This window comes from Gallinula chloropus, assembly GCF_964237585.1.
Source record: "Gallinula chloropus genome assembly, chromosome: 5".
NCBI classification, from domain to species: Eukaryota; Metazoa; Chordata; class Aves; order Gruiformes; family Rallidae; genus Gallinula; species Gallinula chloropus.
In genome coordinates, this window is record NC_140090.1 from 49,796,844 (window position 1) to 49,824,114 (window position 27,271).

Consider the following 27,271-nt stretch of genomic DNA (forward strand, 5'->3'; position numbering starts at 1 on the left):
AAGCAGGGAAGGCGGCGGGGAGGGAGGCAGGGGCGCCTGCGAGGATGCACATGCACTCCCCGCTCCCTCCTTCCCGGCCCCGCCGGCTCCCCGCACCGCCCACACCCCCGCGCCGCCGGCCTGCGGGGTCGCCGGCGGGGGATGCGAGGAGGAGACTGCCCGGCGGGGGATGCGGGGAGGGGGCTGCCCGGCGGCTCCCGCCGGATTGCGGGAGCGCTCCGCGCCGGGAGCCTGTGCCAAGCCTTCCCCTCCCGTCCTTTTGCAAGATGAGGCCATCAAACAGGTCCAAACCCGGGGAGATGGCTGCACAGATCTGCCCTCTCCGTCCCGCTGTCGTGGTGTCCCCCGGTCCTCTCCCTTCCCCGCGTCTCCTCCAGTCAAGGGTCCTACTTTCCCCCAACACAACTTGCCCGGCTTATCTCCCGCTTACTTTTTTTTTTTCTTTTTTAAAATAGCCAATTTTCGGGGTTTTTCTCTGAGTGAAAGCGCAAGCTGGATCTCGGCATTGCTCCTCCTCAGTGTCAGCAAGCTTCGGGCTCCAAAAACCCAGATTTTAACGTGAATATCGGTCAAGTATGTCTGCACTGGAAAAGCCTGGAGGCTGGGCATATGGGTCTCAGAGCACTGAAAAAAAAAACCCTAACTTAAAATGTGGGTAAATAAGACTTGCTGTGTAGCCCCGACACCCACACGAAAGCACAAGCTAGTTTTTTGCCTTTACCAAACGCGACAGGATTTTCCCATCGTGCGAGCGCGGTGCCTGATGCTCTGGGATTTTCTGCGTGCCGACAAACTGCTTTACACACCAGTTCTACCTATACCATGCAGCCCACGGCTCTGCCACACAAAAATAACGAAATAAAACAAATGGGCTGCATCGGATGAGCCCTCGGTGCCAAATGGCTCTGTTTGCTTTTGTCTTGCCAGGCGCCGAAGGGACAGTGATGTACACCACGACAACGCGGCCCCTGGACTTGGCCCTCCGGGGTAGATAGAAGGATCTGTGGGCAAGAAAATTGCTGGTTTGGGGGTTTCCTCGGTAAGAGAGCACATTTTGGAGGAGTTGGGGGTAACCCCCCAGAGCCCAGCTAGAGCAAGAGCTGCTGCAGTGCTGGGGCACCGGCCCTGTTTCGTGCTTGAATGTTTTCAGGGCAGCAGAAGCAGCTGCTTCAGTTCCCTCTCTGGGAGTTTGATTTGGGGAGGCGAGAGGGAAAATATAGCCAGAGGTACAGTTTTGGATGTACCTACGTGTTTGTCTCTGTTTATCTGAACCTCCCCTTTCTTTCGGGCATCAGCTGGAAAATGAGATATCCAGACAGAGACCGTGTTTATGGGATTGAGCTTGTTTTGGTTCGGGTTTTTTTTTTTTTTTACTGTTACATACTGGTGCTTGGCTGAGTCCAAAGTTCCAGCTTTCAACCCGCAGATGGTCTTTATAAATTGGGTTTTTTTAAAGAAAAAAAAAAATAAAAAGAACAGCTGAGGAATTGCAACTGCTCCCTGCTCAAGGCTGTTGTTTGAAAGGGCCTGGCCTCTCTTCATAAGCATGAGGCTTTGCAGGTTCTTCAACGTATTTGATACCTCCTGTGTTTTTTAAATTTTTTTAAGATGCTCGGGGCAAAAAAACCAAATCAAAGAAAAAATTGGGTTCCATAAAACATTTCAGTTTTCAGCCCCCTTGATGCATACATGCCAGGCACAAAAGCAAAGTTTCCTGGTTGTTTTCATGGTTTGCCAAAGTGCTTAAAGTTCAGACAGCATTTTTTACTGTACACTCCGTTACAATCTTGCGTAACTCACTAGGAAAAAAAAAAAGTACCAAATATCTTGCAAACATTTCCATTTTAAAGAAGGCCAGTGTTACATAGATGCATTCCTGCTGCCTACAAACTAGAAATCAATGATAAAGAAAATATTTTAACAGCATTCAGCTGACATGCCTGAAGTTTTATTGTTTTCCTCCCTACAGAAGGGATACCAACTTCTGGATGAGGAAGACAGCGATATGGTTAACTGAGGCCCACCAGGCTTCGAAAGAATCACAGCCCTGGGGGCGGGGGGGGGGGGGGGGGAAACTTGTGCATAATTTCTCGATGACAAGCAGTAAAGCCACGTTTCTTGGTTTCTATTAGAGGTGTGCAGCCTGGAACCAAGACAATAGTACCTAGATCAGAAAGGATCTGGAAAAAAAAACCCATGAGAAATCACAGGGAATAAACCTGGTGAGGAATTTAGCTGAATATATCCAAAGAAAACATTTATTAACAGGTGGGAAGCAGATTTTCCTAAGACTTGCGAGGTCTAAAGAGAGTTTTTTATGGCTCAGTTTTTGATTTGGGACTATAATCAGCAGCTGTCAAGGCTAAGGCTGGTCCTCCCCGATTTAAAGATGAGGCCAAAACAGCCCAAATGGCTTCACAACCTGACAGCCGAGCTCTGCCACGGGAAGGCAGCCAGCAGTTGCCTATTTTCAACTATCTGCTGCTGTCCCAAAGAAACTGTCGGGCGAGTACAGATCTCCTCCCTGTGGTTCATACTTCAGGTTTTCTGGGTACCAGCTGGTGTGTTATCTCAGGGTACCGCCCCTCCGATCCCATTCCTTTCAACTTGGAGTTCCCAATAAAAAAAATCCCAATCTCAGACTCTCAGAGCAGCTGCTTTTGTCTTCTTGATCCAGAGAACGGAAAGAAGCCGCTTCAGGGAGAAGAATGGTAGGAATGCACCGACTGGCTTGGGTTTCAGGAGGACAGGGTGAAGCTGCTTGTGGTTTGTTAAGGGAGCCTTTGGCTACAGTCATCACCCCAAGGCCTTTTTCTGCTCCGGCTGCTGCAATACTGTGCCTGGACATCAAGTAAGCAGGAAGCCAAAAAACCCCAAAACAATAGCCTCTGTAGATAGTGTCCTCTCTGTCCCAAAATACTGCACTCCAGGGCTTGCAGAAGGGAACCATATCAGGCAGGGATGTTTCTTCTCTTCAAATATACTCACGATATTTCCTCTTTGCACAGCTCCTAGGTTTTAATAGCTTTAGCTTCTAAACCTTTCAGGATCATCTGTCAGCAAATGCACCCACTCAGCTGCCATCTTCCAAGCTAAAAACGTATTTGAAAGCTCTCTATTCTGCAGACATCTCCCTGGGCTCGCCTCTTGAAGCTCAGGTAGCAAACAGGACCACTGACAGGCAAACATCACCTTGCTACAGTCGGCCAGGTCTGCACAGATGGAGGAGCTGGAGATGCATCACTAGGTATGAACATTTTCCTCCTCCTGGAAGGATGGGGTTTTTTCCCCAGCCTCACCCACTCCAATGGCAATCCTTATTCTTTCCCCAAAAGGAGGCTGGACCACTTGGATTTTGCGATGCATGTCTCTGCTGGCCAGAGCTTCATGCAGGCTGGGGAAGGTGCGTGACCCATGGTGCTCTACCTGCCTGTGGCACACTGCCATTTGCAAACCAAAAGCATTCCCTGCATGCATACTCACAGCAAGACCTTTATGACATGCAGAAGATTAAAAAAAACCGGGAAGACTTAAAGGAAAGCACCACGTGCACAAGCTGAACTCTTGCAGAAAGCTCGATACAACTCATTTGAATTGCAGTTACCACCCGTGAGTCACCACCTCTCATCCATGGGATGCTACCATCCCTATTCCACCAAGCACCCAAAATTCACACCAATCCCTGAGGCAGAGGAAGCACTGCCATCTACTGAAACCTGAACACATCCAACTCCTCCCCAGGGCACTTTTGGCCATTCCTTTTCCCCCAAACAGAGCATCTCCGGCAGCTCCTTCTAGGACACAGTGCCCTACAGATTTGCAGCTGGAAAACCCCCCAAGGATGGGGGTGAAGCTGTATCTACTGTGTCAAAGCAGCCTCCCTAAGACCAAGGAGCAGGAATCGTCAGTGTTTGGGGAGTTCCTCAGCCCCATTTCTCTCTGAAAGTAAGGCTTGTTGTCTTGTGACATTGGACATTACTTCTTATTTTGTCCCTTTCTGCAACCTCTAGAAACGAAACTGAAACCCAGTGGTTGCTCCATACGGAAGGGATGGAGATATCCAGGGTTGGGCACTCTTGCAGTGAGTGCTTCCTTTTAAACCCTGTTGAATCCCAGGTCCTGAAAGTCAAATGCACATCTCAACTGGATTATCTCAAGGATTTTGCTTTAGTATGTAGATTCTTTCCACTACCAGAAAGAAATACTGAGAAGCAGCTCTTACAAAGAGCACCCAAATGCTCCAGCCTGCCCTAGGAAATCCTCCCATGATGAGGATCATTTGGAGTGCTCAAAAAAATAAAAATAAAAATTATATATATATATATATATATATATATATACACACACACACACCAAGCCCTCTTGGTGGTACAGAAACACTCACTGCAGAAACAAGAAAAAAACAATAGCATGCCATACTGCAACTGATAATATGCTTAGCTTTTTATATCACATTAGAGGCATGCATAACAACACAAAAATGAATGTTTGTGTCATGCAGGGCAGAAGGATGAGCCATACAATAGCACAGAATTATCCACGTAATGCGGTGGTTTCTTAGCCATCCTCCCCTCGTGCACACACATGCGTGTGCTAGAAGCGGATTTAAGATTCAAGTTTCCTGTTCTCCTTCATGGGTCCTTTGCCCAGAGCAATAGATGGCACAAAGGACCTAATGCACTGGCAAGGTAACAAAGAGATAACCCTGCCTTCATTGGTTTTCCAGGCAGGAGGAAAGTCTGGACCAGTGTTTCCCGTTGGATGGGCTGCAGAGATGAAACAGTAGAAGCGCATCAATCATCTTTATGGGTGGAACACGAGTTTTACATAATAATGGCAGAATAAGTTATTCTCAATATCCAGAGGTTGCATACGCATTCAGCAAGCCCTTCAATGTTTTTTTCTTTATTAGAGCAACCGAAACAGCCCCTCTGACTAAACACATTTTCTCTGTACCCCTAAGATGGGAGCTGCAAGCAGCAGCAGATCTCAGGAAGGTCAGGCGTGGGAACTGCCATTCCTGGATCATCCCTGATCCTTCCTGCCCATACACATTTCAAGTGACCGGTTGATGGGTTTTTTCCCCCCACCTGCCAGAAGGACCTGGACTACCTGGCAAGGTCAGACATGAACGAAGCTTAGACACCTCTTCCTGTGGGCTAGATTAAGCCAGAAACAGCTTCAAAATGATTCAGCTGCCTTAAGAGGTCTCTTTAGGCTCATGTTAAGCAGCAACTTGTTCTAAAAACTGCCAAGATAAATACTTAGTGCTGTTTTTTAGTTACTACAATTAGACAGTGACTATGCCCCTGTTTTTCTCAGCAGTCCCAGGGCACTGACTATGTAGAGCAAAAGCAGCATGTAGACATGTAGATTTCTTTTGCTTTCAGCCTTAAGCTATCAGCAAATGAACCCAGGGACCAATTAAATGGAATGTAAGGATGCAGATCTAGTCTTGGAGCCATGACATGCAGGATATAATGGAGGTGAAGTTTGTAGAAAACATCAACTCATTTGACACGGTTGGAAAAACAGGTTCATTCTGGCTCTCATACACGTATCCATGAGATTGGGAGAAGCTGAAGTGTTTGAAGCAAGGTGGAAGCTATGTGTTGGATCTGTGCTCATTGATTTTCCCAGAGATGCAGCCAGGATAGCCAGGCCAGCTTCCTTGCATTTCTCAGGAAGACAGAGTTTAAATGTGCAGGACCACTCACGCACAGTGTCCCTTTTATCTTCAATATTCAACATCAGTTCCTCTTCCTCCTGTGTGGTATCTCAGTGTCACAGTAAAAGGGTGGGAGAGCTCGGCAACTTGTGCCAAACTGTGTGGGGTTCCTGTCTGAGGATGAAAACAGCCCAGCTGCATCACACAACAGGAACACCATGCTAATGCTAAAAAGTGCCACAAATCATTCAGTCACAGGATGACCAGCATGCACATCAACAAGCAAAAGTTCCCCAAATCTCACATTTCAGAGGCAAGACTCTTCAAAGTCATTAACACAGCCTGAAACCCTACAGCCACCTAAAACACTGAGTGCCACCCTTGAGTTGCATCATTTATGACAGTCACTTGACCAGCGCAGAGATCTGACCTTACTGCGTTACATGGTTTAGGCAGTTGGGAACTCAACAGGGCGTCAGGACATCTGGGAAGAAATCCCAGCTTTCTGCCTTAGTTCCTGGCTTCATCTACTCCTACCATGGACCTCCCATTCCATGTAAGGTCATTTCCTCATCTGTCTTTCTGCGTGACTCTAGCAATGTGGGAGTAACTTGGCATGCTGATTATCACATCGGCATTCAGCAGTAGGCTGGTAAAGACTTGCATTGACGTAACTTGCGCTTCAGAGATAGAAGTGAGGTCCGTCTTGCAAGCCAGTCTGCCATTCCTCATGGCATCCTTTGGAAACACTACCCAAACGCAGCTGAACTCTTCAGCTGTTACAATGCAGGTACAGCCTTTCCCTTTCTCCAGCTTCCGTTGCCCTCTGTAACTAGTAAATTTTTTTAATTCTCCAGATGCAAGAGGTGGAAAGCAAAGTACATGGGAAGGTATGAACGGCGAGAGACTTGTTTTCCCCAAAACACATTTTAATCGATAGCAGCGCATTTCTACGCCCTGTGATGCTGCTTGACATCATTTCTTACCTTCCCAGGTTTGTCACTTGCCAGCCCCAAGCGTTTGCAATTCCGGGTGCTCCCTCTAATCACCCTTTTGGACCCCGCAGTGTTTCTTATCTCTCCTTGCCAGTAATGCACCACTCACCTACCATAATTGCCTTGGTCTGTTGGGCTGATTTATCCAACCTTCAAAACAATTCATTTATATTTGAAATTGGATTAGAAATAAACATGTATTCTGCCACTACCGATATGAAAATAACCAGTGCGTTACCATTATTTTATGATGAATGCATCGTGAACGAGTGCATCATCTCTTCATATAATCAAATTAATTCCTCTGCTTATTAAAAATTATTATTTGAATGTTTCAAGGTATTTATAACAATAAGAACGAGGCATAGATTTTAAGCCTGTGTTTTACATGACTGGACAGGAGACCTGTGTTTCTTAAAGATAAATATAAGTTGCACCGGAAGCTACCTTCCTTTATAGAAACAGGCTCATGCTAGAATTTATGCTGAAGCCTTTTTCCAACATCCACATGTCCTGAGAAACTAGAAAAGATGCACTGAAGTACCTGAAGTATGCTTTTATTTAAGTATCTGGAAACATTTATGTCTGCAATTCTGGCAATGCAAAACCCTCCCTTCCTTGCAGAAAACATTTCCAGAAAAGGTTTATGCTCAGAGCTGATCCCTAGGATCATTTAAGGCTCAGAACAAATGGCTGTGTCCCACAGAGGACTCAGCTCGTTAAGGTACCAAGGAAACATCCATGAATCATCCAGGCACAATCTGCAAATAGGGGCTCCCATCAGGTTTCACAGAGGTTTTACAGCGCTCCGCTGACTTCTGCAGCGATTTCTTATCTATGCTTGGGGAAACTTCATCAGGTCGTGCTCTCCGAGTGTGTAAAAATGTTTATGCTCACAGTTTTCTCTTTGTCAGTGTTTGCTTGAACTGATTGCCCTACTCATCAGAGCATCAGAGGCCAGCGTTCGCCTGATTTCCGAAGCATCACCAACATCTTTCGACTGACTGCCCTGCTGTGTTGGGCGAATCACGGGGTGGGCAGTACTTCTCTTCCCACCTCTGTGCAGGTTCTGCTTCACATCACCAGCTAAACCCCTGGGCGAGGTGCAGGGCTTCCTCCTTGCTCTCAGGGGACCACCAACACCCCATCTCAAAGGAGGATGTGCAACCACCGCTCTTACCAGCCACAGGACTGGGGCTACAGAGCCACTTATGACCCCAGCTCCATCTTCAGCTGGTTTTGCTCTGACCCTGACTCTGTTGCACAGGATTAAACATTGAAACATGCCAGGAAGGTTCACCCCACACATCTTCCTCACCACCCCCTCACCATTGCTCTGAGTAACAAACAGGGTCATTGTCACTGCTGATTATAACAGCGACTCATGAGAGCATCCTCAAACCTAGAAGGAAATATCCTTAGCAAGCGATGATGCCTCAAATGCAACATGCACATACAGCCTGCATCTCCATGGTCTGAAAAGAAGGATTTCTAGGATGTTACTGACCTTTTATAGGCCACTTCCCTGCAAGAACTATTTCTGTAGAAGCTTTATTGTCAGTGCTTTTTCTTGAGTGGTTTAGCCCACACAACAAGGCAATTTCTTCATACCTTTTATTTACATAATCTATGTACGTAAAGCTCAGTGTACAAACTCATCTTCAAGGCGTCTGCCATGCTGTGAAGGGGTTTCATGGTATTAGAATAGGAAGGATCGGTACAGGTACGCAGGATAAAAACCCGCATTGTGGCAGACAGGAAAGCAACTGAATTTATACTTCTGCTCCCTGGAACAAGCATGCAGATTCACAACCTGGTTCAAAACCTACCCTGCTCCTTCACAGATACACAAACACCGATTTGGTTTTGGTTGTGGGGTTTTTTAAACCCTTTTTCTATGAGCAAAACAACCGTTTCCAGCTCATGATTTGGGCATGACGTAGCGTGAAGCCACGTGTGCCACCTCCCCATGCGGTGGGTGTTTGGCCCCTCTCCGTTCCCTTACATGGCCTGCAGCTCTTGCAGGCACAGCATTCTCCACATTCCTCTTTTTTCCCCCCCTTCCTTTATAAATTCTTGTATTAGAAGGAGAATGCACAAAACACAAGGAGTAATGCCGCCCTCTACTGCTCTCCCAGCCTGAGATGCAAACCTTCACACCAAATACTCGTAGAATCACCTCAGCTGCAAAATAACAACAAAATATATTAAAAAAAAAAAAACCTAAACAGCCCCCCAAACAGTCAAAAGACAATATAGAAAGAAAAATACACACACAATGGGGGAAAAAACCCAAAGACTGCAACGGCCAAGAGTGTTGCTCCACTCAGCTCCAAGTTCCCATCAGTATTAATACTTTCTCAGCAAGAGCACAGGGTTAATACTCTGAAGTTTTTCTCAAGTTAGCTGCTACAGCTCTAAAGGAGTGAATATGAGGCATATTAAGGAGCATATTGACACAAAAGACAGTACTGTCTTTCTATACATTCCTTATGGTAGTCACTCATAGCCTTATTTCTCCTCGGCACTCCATTTATGTGGTGAGCAAACTATCCGAGATACAAGAAGCCCAACCCGCAAGTCCCTGCAGACCGGACATCACATTGTAGCTGGGTTTTCTTTACCACACTTGTGTGTTTGACCCCTAAAGTAGACCGATTTGCTAGAAGTTTGAATCACTTATTTGATTCAGTAGCAGACCTCGTGAGCTCTCGTGGGAGAGCATTGATTTGCACCAGTTCCCGGCTCTTGGCTCAACACCCGCGACATGCTGCCATTGGAATAACATGCAACAACTCCGAGCACGTGTGTAAAATCAGGACACATAAACCTAAAAATTTCTTTCAGTATTAATGACCAGCTAAAGGACTAGTCTGAAGAAGGAAGACATTTCATTATGACTATATGCCACAATCCTGTGTTTCATCTCGCTTCTTTAGGACTCTATTTCAGGAGTCTGAATCTTCTTACTTTCCGTGCATATTCCCTCACAAACTCTCAAAAGAATCAATTAAAATAGCTCATGCTAATACCATCATACATATACACATATATCACTGCAACTGCAATCAATCCATCTCCTAAAAAAACCCCAAAACAACCTTCCTAAACTCCTCAGATATACAGATAAGGTTAAACTTTGCAAGCAATCTCTTATTTAAAAAAACATTAATGTAATTTCTAGATGGAATTGGTATTGATTGGGCAGCAGAACAGCAAATGCTGAGCATAGAGGTCTAAATTATGGGAAAAGAATCAATACAGGAGCCCCACTAGAATGGAAAATTTGAACAGCTTTTTCTTCTCCTCGAGCCTCTATATATTTTTGTAGGGGATGCTCAGGAGACAGGGTAAATAATGTTTTTAAAAGGCAAATCAAACCCAAACAGATTAGGATATGCAGGGAAATAAAACAGTACAACACCCAATTATTTGGTTGCAAAGCAAGGGCAGGCCAGGGTTTAGATGAGACTAAGATAAAGCATGTCTCAGCTTACATCAGAGTGAGGTATGATCTTTTATCAGCGCAGATAATGATGGTGGAAGAAAGAGGCATGATTTTGAGGCTAAGCCACAAAATATGTTTGTGGTATTTGTATGAAATAAGCCACAGAATATCTACCAGGAGATGAAATTGGAGATGTGATGCCTATGTCTCATATCCAGCCTACGAATGAGCAAAGTTCTGCCATCTGTGCTCTTTCAAAGGCATAAGCAACAACAGATATGCCATAATCATTCCTTGTTCACAGGCTGCCCGAGCTGGATTTGAAATCTCAGGGTGTATTAAAGCATCTCTGTGAACCCGCATGGACAGCAACTGCGCCAAACATCTCTGCTTCGTAACACAACCCTCTTCTCCAATAATGTTCTTACACATTCCTTGATGGAAATGGAGCCATTTCTCACCTGTGGCTTCGCTTTTATTTTTATTAAGAGACAGTATTTGCAGTTACCCCAAATACGCAACTAAGGTGTGTTTATTGCTGCAACCTAGTCAAATGTTTCACCAAAAACACAGATTTTGAGATATTTGAAATTCCTTCATGGGAGGGAAAGCTCAGTGCAGCGGTAAATGCCAAACATTTCCGTTTCGTCCTGGGAATCAAAAGCATTCCTTAAATTTCTCTCCCATTTTAACAGCGTTCTTCCGATTCTAGAAAAACAACTGCATCCATTTAAATTCAATACTAAGAACTACCTTCATAGCAAAAAGCAATGCTTATTAACAAAACAAGACCAGGTGGAAAACAGGAATCCTCCGAAAGATTTTTGCTTTAGACCCAAGCAGATTTCTTGAAATGTCCCTCAAGGAATCAGGATGGCAGATGCCTCTCCTCATGTAAATAAGGAGGCTCAGACACGTTTCCACCACGATGCCTTTGGGGAAAATAAATAAAAACACACAGAAAGAGAGTCAAATCTGAATATATCCACTTATGTTAATAAGCGGGAAAAATCAGAGTGTGTATTGCCATGTTAAGGCATCAGTTATCTGTCTACAACGCAACCAGTTCCAACTTTTTTGTTAAAAAAAAAAGAAGGACCTGTTTTCCTGAGGACAGGTAATATTCATCCACCCAAGAACGTGATACAGTCAGAGTGTTTGGACAATGACCATTTCCAGCCCTAAAAAAAATCTCAGTTAATGCTCATTAATTGAACTCCAGCTTGGAATTAATGTAATATTTTCTCTTCATAACTACTGAATGCTCTCCCTCCTCCCCCACCCCCCCCCCCTTTTTACTGGAAAAGCTTTTTACCATACAGTCAGGTTTTACTGCCCACTGAATCAGAGAATAATAGGGGTTGGAAGGGACCTCCAGAGATCATTGAGTCCAACCCCCCCCTGCCAGAGCAGGTTCCCTAGGACAGTTTGCACAGGGAGGTGTCCAGACAGGTCTTGAATTTCTCCAGAGAAGGAGACTCCACAACTCCCCTGGGAAGACTGTGGCAGGGCTCCATCACCCTCACCATGAAGAACTTCTTCCACATACTGGTGCAGAACTTCCTGTGTTATAACTTGAGGCCATCGCCCCTTGTACTGTCCCCACAGACCACTGAGAAGAGGCTGGCCATTTCCCCCTGTGTCCCACACTTCAGATATTTATAAACACTGATCAGATCCCCTCTCAGTCATCTTTTCTCAAGGCTGAACAGCACCAGGTGACTCAGCCTTTCCTCATAGGGGAGATGCTCCAGGCCCTTAATCATCTTTGTAGCCCTCCTCTGGACTCTCTCCAGGAGATCCCTGTCCCTTTTATACCAGGGAGCCCAGAACTGGACACAATACTCCAGGTGGGGCCTGACCAGGGCAGAGTAGAGGGGGAGGATCAGCTCATTTGACCTGCTGGCAGCACTCCTTTTGATGCACCCCAGGATCCCCTTGGTCCTCTTAGCCACCAGGGCACACTGCTGGCCCATGGCCAACCTGCCTTCTACCAGGAATGGCACATTGCACGTTTGCAAAGCTAGACCTTCGATTTGTACATTGTTATTAGGACTTCCACGATCATAATGGATCTAAATATATATGCACACACACACACTTTACCTGATACTTTCCCCCTATCTCTACCTCTTCAGAGATACACAGATACACTCTCTCTCACACACAAGAGAAATGTTAGAAGAGAGAGGGAAAGAGACCAGATCAGAAAGTCTAGAGGGTATCTTCCTGCATTACACTACTAATAGTTTTCAGAAACATCTTCAAGTTCTTGCAGAAAGTAGTGATTAAAGCTTAAAAAAATGTACCTGCATACCTCCACTCCCCCCAAAGGAAAGGAGTGGCAGTTGAACATAAATCTACTTGAATTTGAATGCAGTTTGCCTGTTGATCAAACCACATCATTCAACCCACATTTTTCAACTGTTGCCTTAGCTTATTTTTATTTATTTTAGCTCATTTCTGTTCCTAAAAAACACGGGGCAGCCTAAAACATGAAGTAATTGCAGCTCCTGCTAGCTGTATGGGTTAATTAACATAATTACTCATTCGTATCCTGGTCAGCTTGCTGAATTCATGTCCTGTATTCCCAGCTTGAATAATTTAACAGGTATTAATTATTTATACCATATAGCTCTTTCAAAGGAGTTGTTCGGAGTCAATGCGAGTTATTAGACTTGGCAGACAAAACCAAGTGCTGCCCCACGAGGGCCAGCACTGCCGTCGTGCCTGCTTTATCCCGGGATCACAGAAGGGAAAAGGGAAGGGTTGCATTTAGCCACCAAAAAGCATCGTGTATTAAACCTCCCTATGTCCAGCTCTTGATTTATAGATGATGCCAGCGAGTTCAAAGGAAACTGAAAAAAAGGCATCACCCTGCTAAGAACCGTTGTCTTTTGTCTAGTCAATACAACACATTTTAAGGGGCAAGATTGTGAGTAGGCAGACATCCTTCCCATCATCTTTGCAATAATTCTCTCTTCCAGGAATCAAAGTGCTGGTTTCTAGCCAGGAAGAGACCACATAGCCACAAAATGGTCATCAGAACATCCAAAGAAAGGTTGGGGGCTATTGAGCATCACCCATCCACAGCTTCATCCGTGCCCATCCCACCAGCTGCCCTCTGCAAGCTGCCAAAAAAGCCAGACAGATCTCCTGCTGCTAATAAGAACCTCTCCACCTTCCCTCTTTGCTTCAGAGGGGACCTCAATGAAGTGTCTCCATGCAAACCCAGGGGGTGAAGTTATGACCAGTGTGCAAGTAGAAAACAACTAACTAAATGGAGAAATAATGACTAAAGACCAGTAACGACACGTATCTATTGGTGGCTCCGGCTGAACTGCTTTTCAAAGTGCTAATACTCCTGCTGTGGGAAAGGATACTGAGCAGCTGGAGATGGTGTTGGAGTAGGCAGGCAAATACCAGACAGCTGGAAAAGAGATATATCTTTCAAGGACAGTTAGGGCTTGATTTGTTTAGCTTATGGGGAGTGGGGGAGGGTGGAGTGGGGTGTGGAGATTAAGAGAATATTTAATTATATTATATTGCTGCTATAATGTAGACAAAGCCTTCAGTATTAAATGACTTTTTGGGGTAGCTGGGACAGGCATTACAAGAACTGGGATACAGGTAAATTCAAAGGAAAAATGAGGCACCTATTTTGAACATGAAAGGCAAATAACCACAAGAACAAACTCCCTGGCAAAGCCATGTATGTCTCCACCTGCAACTTGAGGTTAGCAGTGCCGGTGAGGGTGAGCTCCAAGGTGCCCCTCACAACCCCAGCTGAGCAGATTTACATTACAAAAAACTCGTACCACCCAGGTTTTTTCCTGCCCAAATACATTTATTTGCTAATCTTCCCTCTCGCTCTCCATCTCAGAGTCTCGCTGCGTCCAACATCCCTCTCCATTTACAGGCACTGCAAAGAGTCATTCCGACGGGAAAATATTTTGCATGGCCAGGCCACATGCACCAGCACACAGGAGACGCTTCGCCCCACCAAACAGTTGCATTTGGGGGTTTGGCAGCTTTCACCCAGGAATCCTTCCCCAGGGTTTAACTGATAAAAATACCTACCAGTGTCCGAACAGCACAGCCTTTCAACCTCCCCTGGTCCCGACGGGCCAGTGCAACCTCTGGTTGGATCTGCAAAGCTCCTGGGAGGGTGATGTGGTTACCCAGATGTACCCGAGGGCACTGCTGGCTATGTACTTTACCTTATTCAAACCATCTGTTTAAAGATTTCAGGTCTATGAGCCCTTTTAAGAGGACAGGGGGTGGGGAGGCAGACCTGAAAGAGTTTTTTCATTCCCAGGAAAGCCTGGGGTCTGTGCAGCCCTCTGGCTTTTCCCTCTGCAATGACCTCCCTCCATTCCTCAGCAGCTGAAGCATCGTGTTTTTTGATCATTTTTAACCACTTCCCAGCATTAAGCAAAGGGCTGTCCTCTGCATTTCGCCTCCTTCACCAGGCTCTCAAGGGACATGTAACCTTAAGTCAAGGCAAGGAGACGCAGGCCTGTCATCACCTTCATGATAAAACATTTCCCATGGAACAACGCTGGAATAATCCATCTGTGGTTTATCTCCAATAAAGGACCACAGACTTCACTCCCAGTGCCTACGGGCACTGTTGCATGTCATACACTTACACATGCTCTTTCCTTCCATGTCTCCTTTCCCTCCTGTAAGACTGTGGCCAGGAAGGAGATGGCATAGTATCTGTCTGTTTGCCCTGATTTAAATTAATGGTCTGCTCAGGCACAATCCATCCCTGTTCTCCTGCACCATGGTACCAAACCCTTTCTCCTTGCACTACCAAGTCCTCTACCAAGCTCATCTGAGCTAAAAAGCAATAATAATTAGGGAGAGATTGACTATTAAAAAAAAAAAAAAAAACAAACAACCAAAACAAACCACCCAGGACAAATAGCACCATTTTACCAGTCCTTTTTCTATCAGGCCAAGGTTTTCAGAGCTCAGATTCCTTTTCAAGGTGTGGCCATGCGCACCCAGGAAAGCTGGACAGGAACCATTTTCTTCTCAGTACCCCATAATTCAAGCCCCTTTGTCCATCTCCCAGCAGAAGCAGTAATGTAAATCCAACACAACTTCAGTTTTCTCATTTGCTTCTTAAGACTTATCCATGTTTTACTGGGGCATATTGCACTTGGAATGCAAAAGCTCCAGTTTAGCCCTTAGTTTCAGCTCTGACTTGAGATTTTACAACTAGAGATATGCTTCTGAAGCTCTTCAGTCTGAAATACCATCCCATTTCCAGATACACTTCTGGAAACACCCACAGGTGTACCTGTTTAAAAAGCCTATATATACTTTGCAATCTGCAGACACTCACTTCTTGCCCAAGATCTCCCATGGTGGGCTGCTGGGTTGTTTCCTGCAGCACCATACACCATCACGCTCCAGCCAAACTGGTACCTTCACCTCATCGCTGCTGGGGAAGGTAGTGCAGGTCCATGGGAAATGTAACCAGTCTTCAGAACACATCACATAAGCTGTCCTGAATTCCTTCTTTCTTGTCCTATGACTTCTCAAAAGGCAAATTCTGTGAAGCCAATGCGCAGGAACCAGTGGTCCATCCTCCAGCCAGCTCTTAATCTTATTTTAGAGGTGCAAGCAATGCAAGTCCCAAACGAACCTGCATCATTTCTCATTTCAAGCCTGAATTTTCCTTCAGTGCTCTTAAACAAGAGCCACACTTCGAAAGAAAAATCCACATTTAGCTTCCAGTACACTTTGATTGGTTAAAGATCACTAAACTGTCATTTATTTTGGCGTGCCAGGACAGCTTTATCACACTGATAAAAACAGTAATGACTTTATGCTGAATACATCTTTGAATGTATAACAAGTGAAAACTATATTTGTAAAGGCAAAAATGAGAGACCACCTAAAGGTTTCAAAGATCAGCCAGTAATAGGATGACATTTCACTTCTTCAGGAACATTTATCTGCAATGAAAACAATGTCTAAGCACATGAAATTGGGTCATAATTATCCCATTATCATTACATGGGTCTGAAGGCTAGACCAAGATAATGTCAATGGAAAATGTTTCCTCCACACTAGGAAATCATTACCTCAATAGTTTCATTAGCAGAGTATTAGGCTCAAGCAGCTTCTGCTGCAAGCAAGCACTCAGACAACAGAAACGACCTGAAACAGCAGCATCTCAGCTGTCCCTTCAAACCATGTTACTTAAAACTGCCTCTCACAACACAGGTCAGGGAGAGGAATGCCTGTGGTGGGGCCACCAGAGAGAAGAGGAGCAGAAGACACCACACAAGTTCAAAGCCATCCTCATGTTCTCACCATGGCAGCTGCAAATTGCATGCCTAAAGACCTATAGAGCATGTGCTAGCTATATACTTTGTCTATATAGGGGTTAGCTGTCCAGGATATACCAGCAGTAGCCCCATCTCTAGAGAAATGAAGATCAGAGTCCATCTGTTGCAAGAGAGCTGTGGGAATCCTGATGGCCCCCAGGTGGAAGACCACCTCTTTCAAGACCAGAAAGAACTGTATTTAAGAACGTATTGAAACATATTGAAATAAACATATTTAAGAAACATATTGAAATAAAAGGAGAAAGGAGACCTTCTGTGGAGTAAAATGGAAGCGTTAGCACAGGTTTGCCAAGATGCCATGGGCCAAAGGGAAAGGTCTTCTGCTCACCAACAGCATGCCATGACTGGAATCACCCAAATTCCACTCAGTTCACATCAACTGAAGGGGGCAGGAGAAGTCACACAATCAGGAAGGTCATAGCTTCCTTAGGGAAGATATCTGGCAAGTCCCTGGATAACAATCCAGGGATTTTATCCTGGTTTATTATCCTTCATCTTAACAGATGAAACACAGAATGGGACCTGGGTTCTACACAGCCAAAATATCGGAAAAAGGAGTGGATCAGGTCTTTCCACACTGGCTTTTCAAATTTTAAAAAAAGGCAGGCCAAAGGGTCATTAAGTTTTCTCTGCTGATGATCCTCAGTGAGTTTTGAAAACCTGAGAAAAACATTCCAGAGAGCCACAGGGAAGCAAAAGCTCCACAAAGATTTTAAGGAGGTAAATGGAATTGCACAGATAATTGTGGCAGCTTGACATCAATCTTGGCCATCCTTTGGGATGCGCGATTCTCAATTTAATTGCTGAAGAAATTAAGCAATATAACGAAGGCAATATAACGAATACCAATCTATGTGGCTCTATGGAAAATAGATGTCATGAAATGAACTTAGCAAGTTTTATTAAACTGACGGCAAATTGGGTTGAAAAAGCATTTGCAGCGACGTAACGTAATTAGATGGCTGTAAACCAGCTGACTTACAAACTTGAGCTTGTTGAGCGTGTCTCCAGCTCCAGGGTCTTTTATCTCAGCGGAAGGGAGGTTAAAAGCGATGAGCTGCAGTCGGGAAAGCACTGGGGAAAAGCGTGAGAATGGACGGCTAATCTGGCAGACAGCGAGGGCAGGATTTCACAGCAGGACCATGAAGTTGCACGAATTCAAGCTTGAAATGTGGAACAAATATTTAAGGCCAAGCAATTAGGGCAATTAATCATTTCAACCGTTTGCAAGGGACTGTGGTGCTTTCTCAGTCACCGGCAAATTTTTAAGCCATGATCAGATGATTTTTATTTTTTTTTTAAAAAGAAAGACAGAAACACACTAGTGAAAACAAAAACCGCCAAAAAAGGCTAATGGCCTATCTCCTGCAAATCAGGCTGGATGAGCACAGCCAGCCTCACTGACCTTATAAGATATCCACTTATGAAAACTAAAGTAATTTTCATTCATTCTTCTGCCATCCGACATCTTTCAGGCATGCTAAAAGGGCTCAAAAGTGGGTATAAACGTAATTGTAAAGTCTCTTTCCCTAAATTAAGGTTACAAATGCTGTCAAGCCCAACATCCTGCAGACTGGAAATGCACCCAGAATACAGATGTACAGACTTTATCAGCTCCGTATTCTCCCTCACAACACGAAAACGATTGTATGACAAGTAAATCCAACACCCACGCAAATAACTGCTGCTTCCAGCTCCTAATGAATCACAGGCCCAGAATGGAGTTGAAAGAATAGTCGTTGGGGGGGAAAAAAAAAAAAACCCAAACAAAAACCAACCCAGCTCAAATGGACTGCTTCACATGCTTGCTTGGGCAAGAGCAATCAAAGAAACACTAGATTAACGACATGATTTCAGCAGGCCGCTAACCGGTGTGTTCATGTAATAGTTTCATTTACCTCCTGTACTTTCATGTTTTATTTAAATTCTTTTAAAGAACGTTGATTTTTAGCTGCTTAAAATTCAGCAACAGAATGAAAGAGAAGAAGCCGCCTTCCTAATACAGAAACCAATCAACCCAACGTGAAAGGTGACAACCAGTTGTACCCGCTGGTACTCCAGTATAAGAGTAGCAACTGCAAGTTATGAGTCAACCCAGCCAAAAAGGTGCAAGAGCTGATCATAAGCTGCAGCTGAAGGAGCTGGGTGGGCAGCAAGGCACAAGTGTAACAGTATCTACTGAACACAAGTGGTCTCTGAAATGAGCTGATTATCTTCCCTGATGCTTTAGGATAAGTTTATACTGCACCGACTCAGAAGAGATTAATCAGATAACCAAAATTCCCATAAAACTGGCCTTCAGGTGACCCATGACACCATTTCCACTTCCCTTTCCCATACATTTTTGCTCTTCTGCCCCCAAACATATGGTTTTATATAGTAAGGAGTGTCATATCCATAATACTCACACCAGCTCAACTCATTTTTATTCCAGCATCATCCCCTAGAGCTATGAGCTTTGTGGAAGCCACAACAAGTGACTTCCCATAAAACCATAAAACGTCCACTTTGAAATTATTTTTTTTATAAGTGATCTTTTTAACACCATGGAGGGAAGGGACAAATTTCAATTCTGCTTCAGCTGCCTCTGCTTTAGCAGGGCTGAGTTATGCAGGGAAGAAAAGAAGATGCAAAACCTCAGGGCTTCCTCAAGGGAGACTAATTGCTCTGGTCTATGTTTCCAAAAAAGACGATCCAGTCCTTTCCCTGAATCAGGCATCTGATAACAAAACTGCAGATCAAAGCAAGAAACATGCTCCTGGCAGGGATAGCCTAGCTGCCAGAACACCACGTTAAAGCCTCCACCATATATTACACGATGAAAGGGAACATATAGATTTCACCCTTTACCTTGACACAGATTTCTCAAAGTAGCATTAAAAAAAAAGAAAAAAAATCAATTTGGGGGGGGGGGGTCTGTGTGTGTGGAACTTGTATGCTGCTTTGATTTTTTTTTTAAGTATTCAATAGTCCTTTTCTGAGCTACAGAGTCAGCCTAAGGCAGAAATAAAATTGCCAAGAAGGTGGCTGGTGTATCATCTACCCAGGAGTTCACACAACCTGTTCCCCAAAGAAGCAACAGGGTGCAAGCTGCGACAGAGTATGAGGCATCTCCCCTCCACAGAGCTCAGACAGCAAGCTTAAAGCCTTTCTTCTGGAATTATACATGAGTAGATGTCACCTCACAGGTGCCCAAACCCAAGGAGAACAGTGCATCAGAAGTTACTTGGAAAGATTTGAAATGGTGATTTTAAGGCTAGTGTGAGTTTAAGGTTACTGTGACTGAAATCACAGTCCCACTCTGCACTGTCACTAGCAGAAGGAAACACACAAAAAAATGGCAAAATGGGGCACATGCAGCTTTCCCAGCTCCAGGGGGAGAAGCTCCATTTTTGAGCAATGACCATGAATACAGCCGATACGTCACATCTCCCACAGCCATGCTACTATCCAGTACCCTCAGCCTGGGTAGTTATTCACCTTCTCCATCTGCCAAATGGGGGCAAAAAGACTTGCTTCCAAACGGAAGTGCCTTCACGCCTACTGGTAAGAACAGCCTAAGGTCTGAGGTGTGAGAGTTTTACTTCTAAAAGCTGACCTATAGACTTCCTTCCCTCCCTGTTCAGGCTGAAATAGCACCAGCACCAACCACAAGACTCCGGAAAGGATGAACTTAAACATCACTGTGCCCCCACCCCAACACCAGCCTCCAGCCAAGTGCCACATCATATCATCAAGTGAAATGAGAGATTTCATCTAAAATGGGAACGGTATCTTGCTGTGCTGCATCAGTGCATGGTCTTCATTTGTCCTTAGTTACAACCTGAGCCTCATCCTCAGCACAATTCCTTTGCTGACACTAATACGTTTTATTTAATGATTATTTTTTGATGCTTTCCCATTTACCAAGAGAAACAAGTCATCTTGCCCTTTTACTAAGTCATCAAACCACTGCCCATATGCATATAGACCATTAATGATACTTACTGCAATTAATCCAATTGTCATACATGTTATTTATTCCCCATCCTCTTCCATTACCCACAGACATTGCTGCTGTTCTCCATTGCTGCTGCTTTCTCTTTCCCACAAGTTCTACAGCTCCACCTTCACACCTGTCCTCCTGGCAGGTCCTTGTGATGGATCTGGAGATGCTCTGTAACCCAGTATTACTGCACGTACCCAAGGTTTTGCTTCTCTGCAAAGTTAAATTTGATGGTCTAGAAGGAGATGCCGCAGAAAGGAATGAGCACTTTTTCTCCAGAACTGTAGCCTTGCCCATCCTGCTCCTCATTGTGGTAGAAACGTTCACATAAATCATATCTGGTTAAGAAAACACGGTGCACCCCAGGGTCATAAGACGTGTTTTTTTTCCCCATTTTCATTGAGCTTAATTATTCCTCATTTCTCCTTTTCTACACCAAATCAAGTTGCCACCTGCCACAATCACACTTGTCATTTCTTCAAGTGCTCAGTGATTGTCCCTTATCTCCAGAGGGATGAAATGTGCATCACCACCAAGATTCCCATCAAAATGTTAACACTGTTAGGCTGCATTTTAATTTTTTAAAATTAATTTTAAAGGGGCATTTTGCCACCATTTTCCCACGATTAAATACACAGCCGATGCAAAGAAACCCTTTGGCTGGAAACTGAATTTCATAACCCAAGTGCCATTCAAGGTGAGAAGAGGGTAATGGGCTGAGCAAGCAGGCAAGCCAAATCCACCATAAAGCTGGTTATTCCCGGGAGGGGGCTTTCTCAGGAGCTCAACATGGCCCTGGGAATAAAATTCCTTAATCGTAGGGTGTGGTGGCTGGGATCAAACATCATCATGACATGGCAAAGGAAAATGCATTTCTGCTGGGTAAATATTAAGACCGAGGTAAAACACTTTGAACAGGATATACTTATATTTTGATAACTACCCCATTATCCTCTTCTAAACAACTTTATTCTGTCAGTCATCAAACTGCAAAATAAACCCAAATGTGTCAGTAAAGGAAAGATCTCACACTATTAGTTAGTACCCAGTTCTGGTCTTGAAAGGAACATGAATTGAAATAAACAGGTTGCAAAAAAATTGCTTGTTACTTACAGGATGTCCTACTCTAGTTAAATCTTGCCCAGTATTGTGCTGACAGAAAAATAAAAGTAAACTTTTTTTTTTTTACTTTTTTTCTTCACAAAAACCTACGGTTTTGGTTTGGTGGGTTGTTTTTTTGTGTGGGTTTGTTTTTTTGTTTTTTTTTTGGCAGCTTTCCAAAGTATTTGAAAGGTATTTGAAGAACAGGAAAATAGTAATTTGGGATATTTTTTTTTAGGAACATTTAAAATTGCTGCTGGATAATTACTGGATGACTGCTACACACTGCTGTTTGCTTGTTTTCAAATGCCCGCCTTATAGCCAGCCATCTTCACAGGAGGTGACATTCAGGTATGACGATGCCCAGCTCCCCTAGGATTTCACTTTGACATATTTGGATTTTCACACTTGAAAGCAAGGCTTTCAACAAGCAAGCTGTTATCTGCAAAGGTGTGTAAATACTGCTCTTCCTCCACCTTCTAAGTCCTTCTCTTGGACACTGGTGGAGCTGCCAAGGGCAGAAACCCCATCACCTCCTAGCTCTGCAGGGACCACCTCTGTGTGAGCAGAATGGGAAAGGACTAGCAGAAAGAGAGAGAAACTGTTGCCCTGGGAAGCAACAGAATACATGCCAGGGCTGGACAGCAAGCAATTTCTGTGCTCCTCTTGCCTCTCTCAGCAATCCTGACTAAGTTCAAGAAACGTCTAGACGATGGCCTCAGTCCCAGGCTCTGATTTGGCAGTCCCTGTGTGGGGCCAGGGGTTGGACTCAATGGTCCTTCTGGGTCCCTTCCAACTCAGGGGACTCTAGGATTCTGTGATCTTCCACAGCATCATCGATGCTGTCAGCATGGTGTCTCACGGTGCAGTTGTGATGGGGACAGGAACAACATATCCACCAACACCTAGCTATGAGACATGACTTTAAGGTCACACAAGACAAGGAAATACCCTTAAATAATAAAGTTCTCACTCTCATCCTCAGTGTTTCGAGCATGTTTTGTACTCATCGCCCAGGAGCTAAGCCACGTTCTTTATCTACGGTTTTCTTCTTCCAGTCATCTTCTCAGACACCACTGCCCTCCAGTGATAAGTGCTGGGAGATGAAAAGCAAAAAAATGCCTTGGAGTACCCTTGGAGACACAGCCTTGCTACAGCCAACATCTTCCCCCGCGTCTGCTAGACTACAGCAACTTTCCAGCTAATTTAACCAAAAATACTCTCTGCCATGCTGCAGCTTGTGTTTCCTTCTGCTCATGACTGCAGTAACTATCCCAACCCAGCTGGGAGCTGCTTCCCTCTGACTGCAAAAAATAAAAAGGTTTTCTTGACACCGAAGCCATATTAGAGTCCCTCACAGCCCCAAAGTGCCAGGCACATTCCTATAGGCACGGGGTAAAGCAGAAGTCTAATGATCACAGAGTGATTTTATAAGGCAGAGTTGCCCACTCAGACCTCTCACAGCTTTCCAAATTACTTCAAATCTAGCTTTCCTGTGCTTGTGGCATTCCCACGAGAGCCTTCCCAGCACACAGATTTTCTTTTAACTTTCAAGAACTGTGGACTTTAGCAAGAGGGGATATTTGTTGTATTTGCTCCTTCTAGGGTTTTTTTTTAAGCTAAGTTTTTAAGTAAGTCCAGTAACTCCTCACCTGTCCTATTCAAAGCATAATCCCAGAATGACAGGAGTTGGTAGGAACCTCTGGAGATCATCCAGTCCAACCCTTGAGCAGGCTGCGCAGGACAGCGTCTGGGATCACAGGGTTTGAATGGCTGCAGAGACTCCAAAACCTCTCCAGGAGGTTGTGGAGTCTCTCCATCTCTCCTCAGCGTTCAAACCATTAAAAACAGGTCAGCTGTAAGCCACCCTTCAGAATGCATTTTTCAAGGGACCCCTTCCTGCTACACCCACGAATTCCAGCTATTAAAGTTGCCTTTTGGCTTAAAAATTACACCAAAAGACATCTGCCATACACACAAATTTTGGCACGCACGTTAAGCCACTCAAGAGGATTTGGGAATATTTGATCAGGATCTCAGCACATTAACTGCTCAAGAAATTGTCCCCAGTTGTCCTTCCCACTTTCATAGAGCACAGGATATGTAATACAGAGCATGGCTCTTGGGCCAATCCACAGCATATGAAACCTTAAAGAGATTAAAGAAATTAAACATGGACAATATCGCAGGTAGAGACAAAAATAGAAAGTATAATTACAAGATTCAGGACCTGATCCCTTATTACCAACAACTGAACAGAAACTGGTATTTATTTTTAAGCAGAATCCGTCATTAAAAAAAAAAATCACCATCAGGATTTTAAATCTTTTATAGAAGCTTCCCACAAAGAGCAAAGCCCAATGGAAATAGCTCAGAATTCCCACCCTGTTGCGCTCGCAGGAATCAGTCAGCTTCACACTGTCCTCTGTTACTGCAATCCACCTGCCAGAAAACTCCACCATTCAGGCACTGATGTCCCGAACCTGTTTCCCACCTGCACAGTTACCTTCTGGACCTCTGATGATAATTAATCCTTTGTTTTCTGCCCATGTGACTGAGAGCTGTTTGCATCTTACATTCACAGGATCAGCCTGTAATTAATTTACTGTGACAAGGACATCATGGGGTATGTTTTTATCCCATTCTATGTACCAGTAATTCTCAAAACCACAAATGCACCAAGAAAGCCAATGCCAAAGGAGTGCAAATTCAAACCAATTTAAGTCAAAACTTTCTTTACACTTAGTTACATCTTCAGCCTTTTTTTTTCCTACTGTTTCTAATCCAAATCATACATCACTGCAGGTCAGGAAGACTTTAATACTGCTGCTGCACCAATGTGAGCTAACCATAACACACCCCTGTTAAAGCTCCACTTGATAACGTTCTCCTGTACAACAAAGAAATGTTTCCAAGCCCTAGAGAGAGCAGCCTCAGGGTCTGTAACAGTGTACAACATGCCTTGTTTTTTCAATGGCCAACTCTAATGGTCCCTCACTCTTCCAAGGATAGAGCAGCATCTCTTGGGAAGGGAAACACAATGTGAAGCTTCTTTAGTGTGTCCTTCACAGCTCATCGTCGCAGGGGGAAAGACATCTGTTGTATTTCAGGACTGGATGCAGTTTCCTGTGCTAACTGATGTTTGAACTAAATGAGAAGTCCTACCTGCTCTGCTGGTTGGAGTGCATTACAGAAGGCCTCCCAAAACCAACAGAAGGCTTTATCAGCCAGGCTCAACAGGAGAGAAGGATTCAAATGAGCATTTTTATTCAGCCCAGTATTATTTAAATCAATTAATTTTTGCCACAGTGAAACATTTCCCCTCAACGCAAGTTTTTTAGGATTTATTCAATTTTCCACCTGAGACAAGGGGAAGCCACTTAATAACAAAGCAGATCTCACCAATCTAGCCATCGAGCCCCAATCTGAACTGAAACTGGTGGAGGCAACAGAGCGGGAGGTTAGTGGGTGAAAGAAGGCCTAGTCCTTATCTTGGGCTCGCCAGGATGGCACCTTAGCCTGTGCCAAATCCAGGTCTGCCCCTCCCTGGCTGCCTGACATGTCTGGTCTCCCAAACCACTAAAGCATTTGTTGACCCTTTTGCCATGAGGACTTGGTTGAGGCACAACCACCTTCCTGCCATGTTTGACTTCAAAGGGCTCATCACTTGGGAGTACTAAGCCACTGGCATCTCAGAAGCCTCAGCAAGGTTTTGTTTGGAGGGCCTTTGGTCTGCTCCCATCACTTTCAGCATCACAGCTACAGCAGGCAGGTGAGTCGAGGCAGTCTCCAAGGACAATGAGCCAGCCCACAGGACACAGCAGCAGCAGGACTGACTTAAAGTCCCTTTCTTCCCCAGTTACACGACCACCACCTGCTCCTTCTACCTCTCAAGACCCCACTGGACACAGCCAAGAGCTTTGGTTGCACTACTGGAGGAATAGTTGCTCCCCTTTGTAGTATTTTGCACAAAGCTTGGGCTTTGCTCCAAATATGAATTTGATGCAAAAATACATCACCATTTCTGCTTGCAGATACCTGTTTGGCTTGGTCTGGAGTATCCGAGCTCCTGCCACCACCACACGCATGGTCCTGAGCTCACCCCTCCTTTCCTCTGGCCATTCCAGCATCCCCTCCACACACACACCCCTCATTTGTGACTACATCACTTTATCACTAAAGTCACAAATATGCTCAAAGAGCATAAAAAAGCAAAAAGTAGAAAAACCACTATTAAAACAAGCACAAAAAAACAACCAAACGGGGCAGTCCTTATGTTTTCTGGCCCGGGGGTCATAGCAGAGGACAAAGCTCTTTTCGAAGCCTCTTGCCAAGCTCTGTTAGATATTTTCCAGGACCTACATCAACTTCACAGGCAACCAAGTGGATGTCTTGAGAAGGCTTTTTTTTTTTTTTCCCCAAAGTTTCTCATTAGTGAAGCTGCAGAGAGGGACTCAGTCCTATTTTAGTCCTTTCTATCTCATTTTACTTTGATACACTTCACTGCCCAGGGGGATTTTCACTAGAGAATTACCTTTTCCATGGCACAGTTCTGACAAAAACGGCACTTGCTGTGACTAAAAAAACCCAGCCAAATAAAGAGCGTTTGTGGCTGAGCAGTTTGCAGTACCATACATGCCTGCATCTACATGCTGCACTTAAAACACAGTGGCAAGCGAGTCACCAGACCCTTTTTCTCCTCCAAGTCAAGCGGTGCCCACCAGCTGCTGCAGGAAAATAACACAACACATATGCTCAATGCCATCCCCCATTTATATGTATGGTAGGGGTTTTTTTAATGAGCTCACATCAAAGACCTGACAGAGAAAAGCAGTTTATCACCACCTTGCCTGGGAGCACAGCTATAAGTTTAAAGCTTATATGCAATTGCCTTTTTAGGGGTTGGTAAGCAAAGCAAGCAAGTGCCAGGCAGGGGGAAGGTGGGGTACGTGATGATCTGGCAGCTGCCTGAAAGTCTGCCTGCCTGTAGTTTAGTTCCCCAAGGGAGCCACCACCAGCCTCATGACTTGAGGCATTTAAAAATAGGCAGAAGGAAGAATTTGCGATGACGCCGCTGGGAACAACTCCACGTCAGCTGGGGACGGGGGCAGCAGCTCACCCTCTGCCCATCCCAGGCCTGATCCTGCTCACAGGAACCACGCAGCCACTCCCTGGGCGATGCGGCGTCCATGTGAGCTGTTAACCATGAAGGTGGCTGTCAGGTTTGGGATGTCACGTCATAATGTCATAGCTTTTTCTCGGTGCAAAACTGAGCAATAAACAGTGAAGATAATATTTTGAGTATTTGTTTAAAAAGAAAACCCACACAGAAAAGATTTAATTCTGCCACCTTGCCCATCTTTTTTCCACAAGGTCCAAGGATCATCTCTTTTTTTTTTTATTTTTTTTTACTATTTCCTATATAAATTGTTTGATATTACTTCTGCAGGAGGGAGAAGGCAAAGCTCAGTTTAGCCACGTTTGGTGTACCATCATAGCACTAATGCCATTTTGCCCATGAGGAAGTGCCAATGGACACAACGGAAGAGGTGGTGTCAGTGACCAAGGCTGCCGGTGACAGACAGACAGACGCCACCCGATGCCTGTTGGGAGCGTGAATTCCCGGTGCTGTGGCTCACTTTTCACGTCTCCTGTGAGCTGAAGGAAAGCAGCATCCAGGGAGGGTGAGGAGGGCAACGGTAACTT

At 44.7% G+C, this 27,271-nt stretch overlaps 1 protein-coding gene across 1 annotated transcript in view; it reads right to left on the minus strand.

Moving 5' to 3' along the window:
• The window catches only part of PRKG1 (protein kinase cGMP-dependent 1), a gene marked incomplete at its 5' end in the record, with an annotated part of 496,883 nt that overhangs the window by 463,745 nt on the left and 5,867 nt on the right, over positions 1-27,271 (minus strand). The window lies entirely within an intron of this gene.